This window comes from Osmerus mordax, chromosome 3, assembly GCF_038355195.1.
Source record: "Osmerus mordax isolate fOsmMor3 chromosome 3, fOsmMor3.pri, whole genome shotgun sequence".
NCBI classification, from domain to species: domain Eukaryota; kingdom Metazoa; phylum Chordata; class Actinopteri; order Osmeriformes; family Osmeridae; genus Osmerus; species Osmerus mordax.
The window spans coordinates 8,059,287-8,077,421 of record NC_090052.1 but is presented as its reverse complement, the minus strand read 5'-3'; the positions used below and the strand labels follow the sequence as shown (position 1 = coordinate 8,077,421).

Below are 18,135 nucleotides of genomic sequence, written 5' to 3'. Positions count from 1 at the left end.
GTAGTGCTAACTCTTTAATAATGAGCAAGATCAAATTAACGCCGCTAAACTAGACCTTAAAGGTGACATGACATGATAACTTCACTTTAGGAGGTTATTTAACATTAATATGAGTTCCCCTAGCCTGCCTTTGGTCCCCCAGTGACTAGAATTTTTGATAGGTGTAAACCAAGCCCTGGGTGTTCTTCTCCACCTTTGAGAAAATGAAGGCTCAATTGCTCTGTTTGAAAATCTCCTCCTTGTGAGGTCACAAGGAGGAAGGTTACCTCCCCTCACTCTGCTTTGCCCGCCCAGAGAATCTGGCCCGCCCATAAGAAACTGAGCTACGACCGTGCAAGTGTTTTTATCCTTGAGAGACATCATGGCTTGCAAACGAACGAAGCATTACATTTCCTCAGTTTGGATGTACAAAGGAAAACAAAAATCTTTTTACAGTTCCTTCATCCGAGCCTCTGAAGACCCAGTGTCTTAATTTTATTTTCTCTGGAAATGCGCCTACACAACTTCTGTTGTAGGCGCATTTGTTTTGTATGTCTGCGCCAAACACTTCAGCCACGACTGTTTCCTCAACTTGAGCTAATACAAAACTGGCCTTGTTGAAATTAAATTCTGGATCAGTACTAACTCTCCTTCGTCCAGCTACTAACCTCGGAACAAGTAAGTTAACTAACGCTATATCATTTTGTAGCTTTACTGTATATGGTTACCTAGCTTGCTACCCTTAGAATGTGGCTGTAACATTAGCTCTGCAGCTAACAGCTGAGTTACTGTCGCTAATGTAAAGGTAGCATCAAGTATGTGTGTGAATACACATGCTGTAACGTGAGTGTTGTACACTTCTTTGTTATTTGGATAACCGTTCTGCTGTTGGTGTTATGGCGCGCGCGATATCCGCCTTTCCCCTCATTGAAATGACTGAGTGTGTACCTCTGCAAACCAGGGTTATCAGATGAGAATGGGAAAATTCAAGGCATCTTACAGCAACGGGCTACAGCCGTTGCGATACATCCATTGTAAACATTAGCGCATGGTGCCGCCCCTCCACTCCTCATTAGCATTTAAAGCTACAGACACCAAAACAGCGCGTTCTGAGGAAAGCTCTTTGTGGGACTGCTAGTAGTGGCTGTAATTCTGCACCAAGGCTGAATTTTGGGAAAGAGACTTCTGATACAGTATTAGGGGACCTCTAAGGCCTATATAAAAGCATCCAAAAACAGCATGTCATGTCACCTTTAAGGCTTTGAATATTGCGTTACTGAATGCGGTCAGTTACTGAAGCCAGCAATCCCAAAGAGTTGTTTAACAAGCTTTGTTGTAGTTAGCCTACGACTAATATATTTTGTCATGCTAACAGGTTAGGGATCATGGCGACGAGCGTTCACTGGAGCAGAGGGCGACTGCTTCAATCTGAAGTGGTTGATGAGATGCTTTTGCTCATTAGCGAGTTAATTCGAGAAGCCAACGATCAACAACAACAACCTGGTAATGTACTTGTCATATTAAACATAATCTGAAGAAGCAAGATTCAAAACACGATGCCTCTAACATTTTTCTCTTGAACTGCAGTTGCTTCTGGTTTCACCGTACCTCGAATGGGAGGACAGACTGGAGGAAGGCCGGTTTACCAAATCGCCCAAGAGCAGTTGCAGATGCTGTTGTCCTTTAACTTCTCTGCTAAACAGATTGCGGAGATCTTGGGTGTCTCAAGAAGAACAGTGAACCGACAGTTACGGTATGTGTCAATTGAAGGACTAGTTCAGGAGAGATCTGAATAATGTAACCCCTTTCTCACTGAGCCATACACAATTTTGTTTTTCTTTACAAAGACAAAAACACTGCATAATTACCCTTTCTATACATTTAATAAAGAAATCGATATACTGTGATAGAACTCTTTCATATCCCATATCTTTGGAGAAAAAAAATGTCATGCGCATGTAACACATAGCTGCCTTGTCACTGTTTCTTAAACGCATTGTTTTGTTTAGAGTTACTACTAGGGATGAATGTAAAAAATGTATGTAAGTTTTAATATGTATACATTGTCTTCCATAGACAGTACAAATTTCTCTTTTAGAGGTCGCTACACGGCTCTAACAGATGATGCTCTTGATCTGAAGGTGCTGCTATTCGGAGTATTTCCCACAGGCTTCGGAGGAGAACATATCGAGTGGCAGAGTCAAATTCGCTGTGGCATCTTGATGGCAACCACAAGCTCATAAAGTAAGTGGCTTGTTTTACTGTGATTCGTTCATTTGCCCTAACTGTGTCCCTAGCCAATGACAAGCTGATTATTTTATGAGTTTTGAATTGAAAATTAGATTTTCTGCTTCACATGAATGCAATAGAGGTTAGGACTTTTCTTTCTATTAAACGCCCAACATGTTGCACAGAAATGTATACAAATCATTTTAGCTCCATTCAAGCCATTTATATATTTTTTGTTATTTATAAAATAAGATGTGAAAGTGAAATCTTTTATTTTCCCTTCCTTCATCTCTTAGGTGGAGGATTGTAATCCATGGAGGAATCGATGTGTTCAGCCGACTGGTGGTTTTCCTGAAGGCTTCTAACAACAACAGAAGTGACATTGTAATGGACCTGTTTTTGGAAGGAGTCGCCCAGTTTGGTGTCCCATCCAGAGTCAGATGTGACTATGGAGGGGAAAAGGCCATTTGTTTCTTCATGGATGTCTTCCGAGGATCAACCCGAGGGAGTGCTTTAAGAGGGATGAGCACTCATAATCAACGCATTGAAAGAGTGTGGGGCGATGTCTGGAGAGGCGTGACAAAAAGAAACGCAAGGTCCTACGTAGTGTGGTCAGGTCTGCTGAGTTTATCATCGGCAGACCACCACTAGCCATTTTACATTGATGCATTTCTCACTAGTCACTTTACACACTGTCACTTTCAGCTACTGGTTGCACTATCAGCAATATTGCACTAACTGTACCCCACTTGTCTTAGGTTAGTATAGGTCTAAGGTTAGTATAGGTCATTATCTGTATTAGAGGTCTAATATATTGTATACTATTTTGTGTATTTAGGAGGTTTATAATTTGTTATTATCATTTCTTTTAGCTTATCATAGATGTAATCTAAGTACTTATTATGTTATTTCAGGTTGCTTTGCATTGACTTGTCCCAAAAATGTCAGTGCCCTGTCTGACTTTGTGGTGTTCTGTGTACCTGACAATAAGACTTGAAACAGATGTCTACCACTCCTTGTTTACATATCTATAGAGAAAATGAAGGAATCATTATTGCCAACAACGAAAGGCATCTTTGGGCTCTTCACTTCGTTTACCTGCCTCGTATAAAACGTGACCTTGGATTGTTTTGCAATCAATGGAATCACCACCTACTGAGGACTGCCAGATACATGTCCCCATATCAGATTTTGCAAGCTTGTCTTGACACAACAGTTACAACATCAGACTGGTATCCAAGGTATATTTGGAGCAGCCAGTTCCAGGGGGTGGCCGACCAGGGGGCGGTTGCACTTGCCTTTGACTGGCTACAGAGTTGTGGTTCCTCTCAACCAATTTCAACCAAGTGACGAACAGTGGGAACACCTCAGGCAACACACAATCCTTTGGGTGGAGATAGAGACAGTTTGGGAACTGATCAGGTCCTCAATGTCCTGTCTTAAATACAGTACACACACATCATTTAACTGTTGTAATCATATTGTCAATAGGCCTTGGAATGAGTAAGCAGTCTCAATCATGTCAATGTAATAAAGATGAGCAGACCAAATACAATTTTGTTTGTGTTTAATGTTATTGCATTATGTAACTATGAAAATGAGATACATGTAGGACGAACAATATTCAGCCCTCCCAACGGATCAGCAGATCACATAGCTACATAACAAATTCGAAGGTGAGTATCACACCTTTGAAATCCATACATTTAAACAGAACAAAATACATTCATGTGTTCATGTAAAATAAAATTAATTTACGACTACATTTAGCCCTCCCCAAACAGATCTGCCAAACCTATTCTAACCTATTCCAAGCTCCACCTTTCTTTTAAAGTTGTCATAAGTCTGGCCCACAGGTAAGTATAGCACCAGCGCGCACGTGTTTGCCTTTGGGAACGTGGCCAGTCCATCTTCTGGGTAGAGAAAGGTGAGCTCTGGCAGTACCTGAAATATGCAATATATACATGTTATAATAATAATAATAATTAAGCCTCTATAGTGCGTAGGCTAATTAATTCCTAGTCAAGTCAATAGCCTATATTTTGCTGTAGCCTTGTTTTGTGGTGTGTTTGGCCTCCGACAGTTTAGAAAAAAGCAAAGAACTGATGTTTAAATGTACAATGCATTATATACACTGCATAATATACTAACCCCCTTGGGTTAGAATATTAAGATAGGCCTACATAATCAAAATTGGCCAACTTTAGACATTTCATAAACGTGTTCAACTTTATGCATAAATATATGTGACTCTGTAGCCTACACATAGGCCTACAATTTGAGACAATTTAAGACAAGCATTTCATGACAAACTATTCAGTGTCATTCATTTTACGAAAATGATGCACCTCGACTGGGGAACAGGGATGAATGCAAACATAGCCTATAATGACTCCAAGCGCAGAGCATGCAAGGAGATTGTAAATAATTGATGAAAGGTCATATACACATTTATTAAAGATTTGTTTTGGCATGAAAAAGTATTATGCTGAAACTTTACAACCACCACAGTGTGAGAGAAAAAAGAAATGTGTGCGCTATGCCCCATGTATGGTCAGAGGGGATTCAATAGCCTACCAAATAGGCAAATGAATGCACCAGATATCTGGCCAAAGGTGCTGTAATGCAACTAGCGGCATGGAGATTAAATCTCTATCCCTATCCCCCCTGGATAGGGATGGGAACCTATCAGTAGTGGTAGTGGTTCCCAACCCTGGTCCTCAGGGCACCCCTGTCCTGCATGTTTGAGATGTTTCCCTGCTCAAACACACCTGATTCAAATGAATGGGTCGTTAACCAGGTCTGAAAAAGCCTGCTTAAAACAATTCATTTGAATCAGGTGTGTCGGAGCAGGGAAACATCTCAAACACGCAGGACAGGGGTGCCCTGAGGACCAGGGTTGGGAACCACTACCACTACTGATAGGTTTCCATCCCTATCCAGGGGGGGAAAAACAGACCCTGTACATTTTCATTTACTCAATTACATTAAAAGTATTTTGTACATTCTCTGTGTTGGATATTACTCTATATTGCCATGGGTATTACATGTTTTATTTCTTGAATAAGGCTACTCTGTGTACTGTCCAGCTGTCTTCAACCCTGTGTATTCCTAACCTGTTTTGTTGTAATGTTATTTTTCTTGCTGTTGCGCCACAATTTATCCTTGGGTATACCCATCACATTGACCAGAGCCTTTGCCCTTACTATTTGTGCCCTCACACTGCCATCTAGTGGGCACTTTAGCGAACTTAAATGTATACCTTTTTCGAAATGTGAATGATATAGTATACAAACATAGTTATTTTTTCAGTAGCTTACAAAATAGCCTACAGTTGTTGATATTGTCATTTCTTAACCTTAATTCAATCAAGATCGGTTGAGTGTGGACAGAATTTCTCTCTTGCAATGATCGTTATCTGGTTTCCCCTCAGAAATGAATGAAGTGGTAGCACCCAATTTTAAACGTGTACAGACCTTAAATATCCTGTAAAGTGGACCTGAAAACGAGTTTTAAGTTCGCCACACCACAGAATAATGTGTTATTAACTACCCATCCAAATTCGAATGAAAAAATAACACCTACAAGTATGTCAAAATATAGCTGCAAGCAGCAATGGCGGATTCCTCCAAACATTGCAAACCATTGAAAAATGTATATTCTTTACAAATTGTCATTGTGTAGAAAAATCCATGCTGTAGACTTACCAATGGGATACCAAATCTGAAATGCAATACCATCAAGATCCACAAGGGCCTTCACTTCAAGCCAAGGAGTGAAGGGAGGGGGCTTGGTGAGCCTACCCATTCCAGAAAGCCTTGTATCTTTGTGTATCAGGGCGTGGCCTGTAGCGTCACTTATGGGTGATATTGGGCCATTTGTGGTGTGGTAGTTACTCTTGGCCTATACTATCAATGTTTCAGGATTTTGAGAACTTTTTACCATTGCATACAAAATCGGAAATGCAATACCACCAAGATCTACACGGGCCTTTGCTGAAGACCAAACAATGAGTGGGGGCTTGGTCAACCCACAATTGCCTGAAATGTTGTGTATGCGTCTCGCCAAGCTTGCGCGTGTGTCAAGGGAAAGGCTGAGTGTGTGAGAATGTGGAGCGCGCGCGCTGAGGGTCAGGGGAGACATTTCATTGGAAATGTCCTTAACAATTAGCCAAGCATGCATTTTTCAAATATTCACCAAAATTCAACTTTTCATTTTACAGTCAACTTTTTCTGAGATTTGTATACTAAACATTCTCCAGAGTCTTTATGAACATTTGATTGAATCAGAGTTTTTTGACTGGCGGATGTGTAAAGCATTATTTTAGCGTTAGATAGAAATAAATTAGATTTCCTTTATTTCAATCATTTTTTAAGATATTAATTTGCCTTCTCACATGGGAACATGATGTAGTGTCTTTCACGTGACACACCAAGTTTGGTGGTGATATTTCAAATATTTGCTGAGATTTGATCCAACTTCCTGTTTGGTTGCTTTGTTGACGATTATGATTGGCTGTACCGGACAAACGGTTTTGAAATTCAAAAATCTGTTGAAGAATTCAGTGAGGGTTGCTCTGACGATGATACCTGCCAATTCTGGGGAAGATTGGACAAAAATTGTAGGAGAAGTAGCAAAAAAACGTGTTTCCTAAATCTTTATTGTGCAAAAAAATCCAATATGGCGGCCGTTATAGGTTATTGAGGCTTTTTTGTTCCTCATGAGAAATAAGGCATATCTAATGAATTTCAGAATTTTGGGATAAAATGGGATGCCAATGGCATCACTTTGTAAATGGAAAATTGGGGCTTGGCCGTAGCGCCACCTATGGATAATGGTGCGTCATTTGTGGTGTGGTAGTTACTCCTGGCCTATACTATCAATGTTTCAGGATTTTGAGAACTTTTTCTAAAATGCATTACCATCAAGATCCACAAGGGCCTTCACTTCAAGCCAAGGAATGAGTGGGGGCTTGGTCAGCCCACAATTGCCTGAAATGTTGTGTATGCGTCTCGCCAAGCCCGCGCGTGTGTCAAGGGAAAGGCTGAGTGTGTGAGAATGTGGAGCACGCGCGCGCTGAGGAGCAGAGGGAGACATTACATTGAAAATTTCGTTAGCAATTAGCCAAGCATGCATGTTTCAAATATTCACCAAAAATCGACTTTTCATGTTACAGTCAACTTTTCCTCAGATTTGTGTACTAAACATTCTCAAGAGTCTTCATATGAACTTGTGATTGAATCAGAGTATCAGTTTTTTACTGGCGGATGTGTAAAGCATTATTTTAGCGTTAGCGATAAATTCGATTTGCTTTATATCAACCATTTTTGGAGATATGAAATAGCCTTTGCACATGGTAACATGTTGTTGTGTCGTCCACCGATATACCAAGTTTAGTGTTGATATCTCAAAGATTTGCTGAGATTTGACCCAAGTTCCTGTTTGGTTACTTTTTTGCTGATTTTGATTGGCTGTGCCGGACAAACGGTTTAGAAAATCAAAACGCCATGGGACTTGTGAGGCTTGACCATACTTGAAATGAACTCTAGACCTTTTATCTGCTCCTTGTCAATGAAATAACGAACTCCCTTTATGAGGGAATAACATACACCTGGCCATGGAACAGCTGAGCAGCCAATTGTCCAATTACTTTTGGTCCCTTAAAAAGGGGGGGGCCACATATAAAATGTGTTGTAATTCCTACACCGTTCACCTGATTTGGATGTAAATACCCTGAAATTAAAGCTGAAAGTCTGCACTTAAAGCACATCTTGATTGTTTCATTTCAAATCCATTGTGGTGGTATACAGAGCCAAAATGATAAATTGTGTCAATGTCCAAATACTTATGGACCTAACTGTACATAGAGGAAACTCAGGAGAGTGAATTTGAGATAATGGTAGTGGGAGGATGTTGTACCTTTGTGCTTCTCTTTTTTGCCAGTCCTATGAAACATATCTGGGCACCACTGCTTTTGCCTGTTAGTGTTTGCAATGCTGGGAAGAAAACTACAGTTTGTATTTGATTATACGTTGCCCTGGAATAAACGCTGCACCAAAAATGAATATTATGTAATAAATGGCACCCTCGATTAAACGCCTCCCCCCAAAAATCAGAAAACGGTTATTTAATTGGTTTAAATTAAAACACAGTATTTATTACACAAGTAATTCCCAAGTGTAGTGTACTATAATTCCCATGAAGCACTGGCAGGCACAAGTGTCTTACTTGCTACAGGTTTATTTGAAGCTTCTCCAAATCCAACGTTAAAACTAAACTCATGCTGTAATGAGAAAATAAAGACCACATTAGCTTAATATGAACATACAATGACATGTGCAGCATGTAAATAACGTTCACCAAAGTAAAATACAGACACAAAACAACATACTTTGTTTGCTGGATGCTGTAGTGTACACAAGGGAATAGAGGTTTCCTTAGATTGCTAACAACCTCTATAACAACCTTAAACTTATCACTTAGAGTGAATGTGCATAAATCTCCAGGACCTGACAACATCCCTGGCTGTGTTCTCAAGGCCTGTGCTCCTGATGTCTGACATCTTTAACCTCTCCCTGTCGCAGTATGTCGTCCCCAATAGCTTCAAGGGGTCCACCATCATCCCAGTCCCTAAGAAACCATCAGTGAGCTGTCTCAATGATTACCGCCCTGTTGTACTCACTTCTGTTGTCAATGCTTTGAGAGGTTAGTCAAAGACCACATTACATCCTGCCTGTCACCTGCATTAGACCTACTCCAGTTTGCATATAGGCCGAACAGGTCTACAGAGGATGCTGTAGCTTTGGCCTTGAACACTGCTCTCTTTCACCTGGATCAGAACAACATATACGTGCGGATGCTCTTCATCGACTTCAGCTCCGCCTTCAACACCATAGTACCATCCAGGCTCATCATGAAACTACAGGACCTGTACATCAGTCCTTCCATGTGCAGTTGGATATTGAACTTCCTGACACAGGCCACAGGCAGTACGGCTAGGTAACATCAGCTCAACCAGTCTAACACTAGTCTAGCACTGGTGCCCCACAGGGTTGTGTGTTAAGCCCACTGTTGTACTCTGTTCACCTATGATTGTGCAGCCACTAACAGCTCCAACACCATCATTAAGTTTGCTGATGACACCACCATTATCGGCTGCATCAAGAATGGTGATGAGTCTGCCTACAGAGCAGAGGTGGCAACAATGACATCCTGGTGTCACCAACAGCCTGTTGCTTAATGTAACAAAAACCAAGGAGTTGATAGTGGACTACAGGCGGCTGCAGGGAGAACATGCACCCATTCACATCGAGGGCACAGCTGTGGAGAGTCAAAAGTTTCAGATTTTTTGGTATCAACTCCAGCGAGGACCTGAGCTGGACCACCATATTGGTGTGGTTACAAGGACAGCGAAACAGAGGCTCTTTTTTCTGCGGTGACAGCGGAAATCTGGCACGGACTGCACTATACTGACCAATTTTTACCACTGGACCATTGAGAGCATACTGACTGGTGGCATTACAACATGGTTTGGCAACAGCACTGCCTAGGACAGGAAGACACTACAAGAGTGGTCAAATCTGCACAGCGTATTACAAGGACTGCATTCAGGACCTTTACAGCCAGCACTGCAGGAGAAAGGCCAAGTGAATCATTTTTTGACCCTAGTCATCCCTGCCACTGTCTTTTCTCCCTCCTGCCTTCTGGAAGGCGATAGAAGAGCATAAGGACTTGTACCAGCAGATACAGGGATCAATTTTACCCACATGCCATCTGGATGCTGAACTGTCCTTGAAATATCTTTTTGCACTACAATTTTTCTTATTTTTTCTACCCTTTTTCTCCATTCTCCAGTATTTCATTTTTTTATTATCTAAGTTGAAGCTAGCTGGGCTTTTGTTTGACCTCCTTGTCTATTCTGTATTTGTCTTTGGCCGCACTGCAGCTACAATTCACTGAATCTCTCTTACTAATTAAACGTTGCCCTTGAATAATGGTGAGATTCCACCACTGGCCCCCCAGTGGTGGAATCAACTCCCCACCTCCATCAGAGACACTGACCGTCTCTCCACCTTCAAGAAAAGGCTCAAGACGCACTTGTTCCGGGAGTACAACGGTACTTAGGAATGGTTCGCTTGACCCGATGTTAGTTTCCTCAAGGATCACAATGACTCTTGCTCAGAGACTTGTTGCTCTTGTGGTTAGTGGTAACTGATTTAAATTTTTTGTACTCGCTGTGATATTTTTTTTTTATTATTGTTGCTTGTTTTTTCCACAGGTACACTTGCACTTATAGCAGTTCATGTTGTTTAATTGTAACTTGTTTAACTACATGCTCTTATGGTTCTTCCCTTTAGCCTGACTTACTGAAATTGGCAAAACTAGCCTGGCCAATGTAGGTCGCTTTCTCAGGGCATATGACGAATGAAACAGGCTCGCCTTGAAAAATCAGATATAATGGCTATCTTTAGCAGGCCCTTGTCTACAAAAAGCAGTCCTCCCTGACGTTTTTGGAGTAGAATTGAGTGAAATACAAAATTGTTTACACACTGCCAGTGGGCGAGCCGATCCTGACTCTGAGGCTAACGTCAAAACAATGTACCCCCGGGACGCAGTATAAGTCCAATTGCAAGTCCACAAATCACAAAAATAATCGGAGCATCTGGCTAAAAGCACAATTCCCACATCTCCTAAAGGCTTCCCTCCTCTACCTTTTTCGTGTCGACGTAACTGTAAAAAGGTTGAACTTATGAACATGACGCGCCCAAGGAATGGCTGCCGCCTAAGCGCCTATGCGGTCTCCCTGCCGCATAGGCTTATTACAAAGACTTTCACGCCACAAATCACAATTATGAGCCGACAGGTCTGTGGGGAACTGCTTTTTCTCCTAAAGGCTGCTCTCCTCGACTTTTTTGATGAACAATTCGCCGAGATGCAAAATGACTCACTAATTAAAAACACAGAGGAAAAAAGCTAGAGCTACAGTAGCTACTTTTTGAGTTTGGTTTTCCGTCACTTCAGAATCACGATCTAAAAGGTATAAAAGTGCTAAAACGTTCACCATAATTCATGAGTAGTGTACTTTCACAAACCCAATCATTAATTCTAGCTTAAAATGTGTAAAAATAGGACTTACCGAAAGTGGCTGCCTCCAACACGGCTATCACCCGATTCCAGTTGAAAACAACAATGGCCGCCGAAAAATAATTTATATTCGTAACGGCGAGCTGCGATTGGAAGCGAAATGAAACGGGCTAAAAAACGAGGGTGGGGGCTTGGTCAGCACACATTTTCAAGAAAGCATGTGTGTGTCAAGGGAAGGCTGAGCCTGAGTGTGTGAGAATTTGGAGCACGTGCGGGGAGCAATTAGCCAAGCATGCATGTTTCAAATATTCACCACAAATCGACTTTTCATCTTACAGTCAACTTTTCCTCAGATTTGTGTACGAAACATTCTCAAGAGTCTTCATATGAACTTGTGATTGAATCAAAGTATCAGTTTTTGACCGGCGGATGTGTAAAGCATTATTTTAGCGTTAGCGATAAATTCGATTTGCTTTATATCAACCATTTTTGAAGATATGAAATAGCCTTTGCACAAGGTAACATTTTGTAGTGTCTTCCTTGTGACATACCAAGTTACGTGTTGATATCTCAAAGATTTGCTGAGATTTGACCCAAGTTCCTGTTTGGTTACTTTTTTGCTGATTTTGATTGGCTGTGCCGGACAAACGGTTTAGGAAATCAAAACGCCATGGGATAACTTTTGTGAGGCTTGGTCTGAAGATCATCTCTGGTCATTTTGAAGAAGATATGACAAAAATTGTAGGAGGAGTAGGCTTTCAAAGGTTTTTGATACAACCAGAAATAGCGGAAAATCTATATAACCGGAAATTGACCTCATAGGGTGCGTTGAACTCGTCTTGATCCAGGGAATCCAATGGTACCTCATTTTTGAAAATCAGTCATACGGTTCAAAAGTTGTGTGTGTAAACACAAGTCCAACTTTGACCCATTGGTGGCGCTAGAGTGGTCTAATGGGATGCATGAAACTTGGTGTAGGTATAGAAGGAACTGTCCTTAGTGAGTGTGCCAAATTTCACAAAAAGTTATCCAAGGGTTCTAGGGGCTGCCATTGACTCCCATGGAACTAGAATAATAATAATAAATATAACTGCAAGCAGCAATGGCGGATTCCTCCAAACATTGCAAACCATTGAAAAATTTATATTCTTTACAAATTGTCACTGTAAAAATCCATGCTGCAGACTTACCGATGGGACACCAAATCTGAAATGCAATACCATCAAGATCCACAAGAGCTTTTATTCCGAGCCAAGGAGTGAAGGGAGGGGGCTTGGTGAGCCTACCCATTCCAGAAAGCCTTGTATCTTTGTGCATCAGGGCGTGGCCAGTAGCGTCACCTATGGGTGATGTTGGGCCATTTGTGGTGTGGTAGTTACTGTTAACCTATACTATCAATGTCTCAGGATTTTTAGAACTTTTTACCATTGCATACAAAATCGGAAATGCAATACCATCAAGATCCACATGGGCCTTTGCTAAAGACCAAGCAATGAGTGGGGGCTTGGTCAGCCCACAATTGTCTGAAATGTTGTGTATGCGTCTCGCCAAGCTTGCGCGTGTCAAGGGAAAGGCTGAGTGTGTGAGAATGTGGAGCGCGCGCGCTGAGGGTCAGGGGAGACATTTCATTGGAAATTTCCTTAACAATTAGCAGAGCATGCATTTTTCAAATATTCACCAAACATCAACTTTTCATCTTAGAGTCAACTTTTTCTGAGATTTGTGTACTAAACATTCTCAAGAGTCTTTATGAACATGTGATTGAATCAGAGGTTTTTGACTGGCGGGTGTGTAAAGCATTATTTTAGCGTTAGATAGAAATAAATTAGATTTCCTTTATTTCAATCATTTTTTAAGATATTAATTTGCCTTCTCACATGGGAACATGATGTAATGTCTTTGAAATTCAAAAATTTGTTGAAGAATTCAGTGAGGGTTGCTCTGACGATGATACCTGCCAATTCTGGGGACGATTGGACAAAAATTGTAGGAGAAGTAAAGAAAAAACGTGTTTCCTAAATCTTTATTGTACAAAAAAATCCAATATGGCGGCCATTATAGGTTATTGAGGCTTTTTTGTTCCTCATGAGAAATAAGGCATATCTAATGAATTTCAGAATTTTGGGACAAATGGGATGCGAATGGCATCACTTTGTAAATGGAAAATTGGGGCTTGGCCGTAGCGCCACCTATGGATAATGGTGCGTCATTTGTGGTGTGGTAGTTACTCCTGGCCTATACTATCAATGTTTCAGGATTTTGAGAACTTTTTCTAAAATGCATTACCATCAAGATCCACAAGGGCCTTCACTTCAAGCCAAGGAGTGAAGGGAGGGGGCTTGGTGAGCCTACCCATTCCAGAAAGCCTTGTATCTTTGTGTATCAGGTCGTGGCCTGTAGCGTCACTTATGGGTGATATTGGGCCATTTGTGGTGTGGTAGTTACTCTTGGCCTATACTATCAATGTTTCAGGATTTTGAGAACTTTTTACCATTGCATACAAAATCGGAAATGCAATACCATCAAGATCCACATGGGCCTTTGCTAAAGACCAAGCAATGAGTGGGGCTTGGTCAGCCCACAATTGCCTGAAATGTTGTGTATGCGTCTCGTCAAGCTTGCGCGTGTGTCAGGGAAAGGCTGAGTGTGTGAGAATGTGGAGCGCGCGCGCTGAGGAGCAGGGGAGACATTTCATTGGAAATTTCCTTAACAATTAGCCAAGCAAGCATTTTTCAAATATTCACCTAAATTCAACTTTTCATCTTACAGTCAACTTTTTCTGAGATTTGTGTACTAAACATTCTCAAGAGTCTTCATGAACTTGTGATTGAATCAGAGTTTTTTGACTGCCGTATGTGTAAAGCATTATTTTAGCGTTAGAAATAAATTAGATTTCCTTTATTTCAATCATTTTTTAAGATATTAATTTGCCTTCTCACATGGGAACATGACATAGTGTCTTTCACGTGACACACCAAGTTTGGTGTTGATATTTCAAAGATTTGCTGAGATTTGATCCAACTTCCTGTTTGGTTGCTCTGTTGACGATTTTGATTGGCTGTACCGGACAAACGGTTTTGAAATTCAAAAATCTGTTGAAGATTTCAGTGAGGGTTAATCTGACGATGATACCTGGCAATTCTGGGGAAGATTGGACAAAAATTGTAATAGAAGTAGCGAAAAAACGTGTTTCCTAAATCTTTATTGTACAAAAAAATCCAATATGGCGGCCGTTATAGGTTATTGAGGCTTTTTTGTTCCTTGTGAGAAATAAGGCATATCTAATTGAATTTCAGAATTTTGGGACAAATGGGATGAGAATGGCATCACTTTGTAAATAGACAATTGGGGCTTGGCCGTAGCGCCACCTATGGATAATGGTGCGTCATTTGTGGTGTGGTAGTTACTCCTGGCCTATACTATCAATGTTTCAGGATTTTGAGAACTTTTTCTAAAATGCATTACCATCAAGATCCACAAGGGCCTTCACTTCAAGCCAAGGAATGAGTGGGGGCTTTGTCAGCCCACAATTGCCTGAAATGTTGTGTATGCGTCTCGCCAAGCCCGCGTGTGTGTCAAGGGAAAGGCTGAGTGTGTGAGAATGTGGAGCACGCGCGCGCTGAAGAGCAGGGGAGACATTTCATTGAAAATTTCGTTAGCAATTAGCCAAGCATGCATTTTTCAAATATTCACCACAAATCGACTTTTCATGTTACAGTCAACTTTTCCTCAGATTTGTGTACTAAACATTCTCAAGAGTCTTCATATGAACTTGTGATTGAATCAAAGTATCAGTTTTTGACCGGCGGATGTGTAAAGCATTATTTTTGCGTTAGCGATAAATTCAATTTGCTTTAAATCAACCATTTCTGGAGATATGAAATAGCCTTTGCACATGGTAACATGTTGTAGTGTCTTCCTTGTGACATACCAAGTTACGTGTTGATATCTCAAAGATTTGCTGAGATTTGACCCAAGTTCCTGTTTGGTTACTTTTTTGCTGATTTTGATTGGCTGTGCCGGACAAACGGTTTAGAAAATCAAAACGCCATGGGATAACTTTTGTGAGGCTTGGTCTGAAGATCATCTCTGGTCATTTTGAAGAAGATATGACAAAAATTGTAGGAGGAGTAGGCTTTCAAAGGTTTTTGATACAACCGGAAATAGCGGAAAATCTATATAACCGGAAATTGACGTCATATGGTGCGTTGAACTCGTCTTGATCCAGGGAATCCAATGGTACCTCATTTTTGAAAATCAGTCATACGGTTCAAAAGTTGCGTGTGTAAACACAAGTCCAACTTTGACCCATTGGTGGCGCTAGAGTGGTCTGATGGGATACATGAAACTTGGTGTAGGTATAGAAGGAACTGTCCTTAATGAGTGTGCCAAATTTGTCAAAAAGTTATCCAAGGGGTCTAGGGGCTGCCATTGACTCCCATGGAACTAGAATAATAATAATAAATATAACTGCAAGCAGCAATGGCGGATTCCTCCAAACATTGCAAACCACTGAAAAATGTATATTCTTCACAAATTGTCACTGTAAAAATCCATGCTGCAGACTTACCAATGGGATACCAAATCTGAAATGCAATACCATCAAGATCCACAAGGGCTTTTATTTCAAGCCAAGGAGTGAAGGGAGGGGGCTTGGTGAGCCTACCCATTCCAGAAAGCCTTGTATCTTTGTGTACCAGGGCGTGGCCTGTAGCGTCACTTATGGGTGATATTGGGCCATTTGTGGTGTGGTAGTTACTCTTGGCCTATACTATCAATGTTTCAGGATTTTGAGAACTTTTTACCATTGCATACAAAATCGGAAATGCAATACCATCAAGATCCACATGGTCCTTTGCTAAAGACCAAGCAATGAGTGGGGCTTGGTCAGCCCACAATTGCCTGAAATGTTGTGTATGCGTCTCGCCAAGCTTGTGCGTGTGTCAAGGGAAAGGCTGAGTGTGTGAGAATGTGGAGCGCGCGTGCTGAGGAGCAGGGGAGACATTTCATTGGAAATTTCCTTAACAATTAGCCAAGCATGCATTTTTCAAATATTCACCTAAATTCAACTTTTCATCTTACAGTCAACTTTTTCTGAGATTTGTGTACTAAACATTCTCAAAAGTCTTCATGAACTTGTGATTGAATCAGAGTTTTTTGACTGGCGGATGTGTAAAGCATTATTTTAGCGTTAGAAATAAATTTGATTTCCTTCATTTCAATCATTTTTGAAGATATTAATTTGCCTTCCTACATGGGAACATGACGTAGTGTCTTTCACGTGACACACCAAGTTTGGTGTTGATATTTCAAAGATTTGCTGAGATTTGATCCAACTTCCTGTTTGGTTGCTTTGTTGACGATTTTGATTGGCTGTACCGGACAAACGGTTTTGAAATTCAAAAATCTGTTAAAGAATTCAGTGAGGGTTGCTCTGACGATGATACCTGCCAATTCTGGGGAAGATTGGACAAGAATTGTAGGAGAAGTAGCCAAAAAACGTGTTTCCTAAATCTTTATTGTACAAAAACATCCAATATGGCGGCCGTTATAGGTTATTGAGGCTTTTTTGTTCCTCATGAGAAATAAGGCATATCTAATGAATTTCAGAATTTTGGGACAAATGGGATGCGAATGGCATCACTTTGTAAATGGAAAATTGGGGCTTGGCCGTAGCGCCACCTATGGATAATGGTGCGTCATTTGTGGTGTGGTAGTTACTCCTGGCCTATACTATCAATGTTTCAGGATTTTGAGAACTTTTTCTAAAATGCATTACCATCAAGATCCACAAGGGCCTTCACTTCAAGCCAAGGAATGAGTGGGGGCTTGGTCAGCCCACAATTGCCTGAAATGTTGTGTATGCGTCTCGCCAAGCCCGCGCGTGTGTCAAGGGAAAGGCTGAGTGTGTGAGAATGTGGAGCACGCGCGCGCTGAAGAGCAGGGGAGACATTTCATTGAAAATTTCGTTAGCAATTAGCCAAGCATGCATGTTTCAAATATTCACATAAAATCGACTTTTCATGTTACAGTCAACTTTTCCTCAGATTTGTGTACTAAACATTCTCAAGAGTCTTCATATGAACTTGTGATTGAATCAAAGTATCAGTTTTTGACCGGCGGATGTGTAAAGCATTATTTTAGCGTTAGCGATAAATTCGATTTGCTTTATATCAATCATCTTTTGAGATATGAAGTTGCCTTTGCACATGGTAACATGTTGTAGTGTCGTCCACCGATATACCAAGTTTAGTGTTGATATCTCAAAGATTTGCTGAGATTTGACCCAAGTTCCTGTTTGGTTACTTTTTTGCTGATTTTGATTGGTTGTGCCGGACAAACGGTTTAGAAAATCAAAACGCCATGGGATAACTTTTGTGAGGCTTGGTCTGAAGATCATCTATGGTCATTTTGAAGAAGATATGACAATAATTGTAGGAGGAGTAGGCTTTCAAAGGTTTTTGATACAACCGGAAATAGCGGAAAATCTATACAACCGGAAATTGACGTCATAGGGTGCGTTGAACTCGTCTTCATCCAGGGAATCCAATGGTACCTCATTTTTGTAAATCAGTCATACGGTTCAAAAGTTGCGTGTGTAAACACAAGTCCAACTTTGACCCATTGGTGGCGCTAGAGTGGTCTGATGGGATACATGAAACTTGGTGTAGGTATAGAAGGAACTGTCCTTAATGAGTGTGCCAAATTTAACAAAAAGTTATCCAAGGGTTCTAGGGGCTGCCATTGACTCCCATGGAACTAGAATAATAATAATAATAATAATAATAAAACTAACAATAACAATAGGTTTCCTCCTTACGGAGGAATCCTAAATATAGCTGC

The 18,135-nt window shown here is 40.9% G+C and overlaps 1 long non-coding RNA gene across 1 annotated transcript; it reads left to right on the top strand.

Moving 5' to 3' along the window:
- The first annotated feature begins 1,680 nt into the window (after positions 1-1,680).
- Positions 1,681-2,582, top strand: LOC136941150 (uncharacterized). Its single transcript, XR_010876445.1, has 3 exons — positions 1,681-1,732; positions 2,121-2,223; positions 2,505-2,582. It is a non-coding gene; the product is annotated as an uncharacterized lncRNA (long non-coding RNA).
- Positions 2,583-18,135: the final 15,553 nt, after the last annotated feature.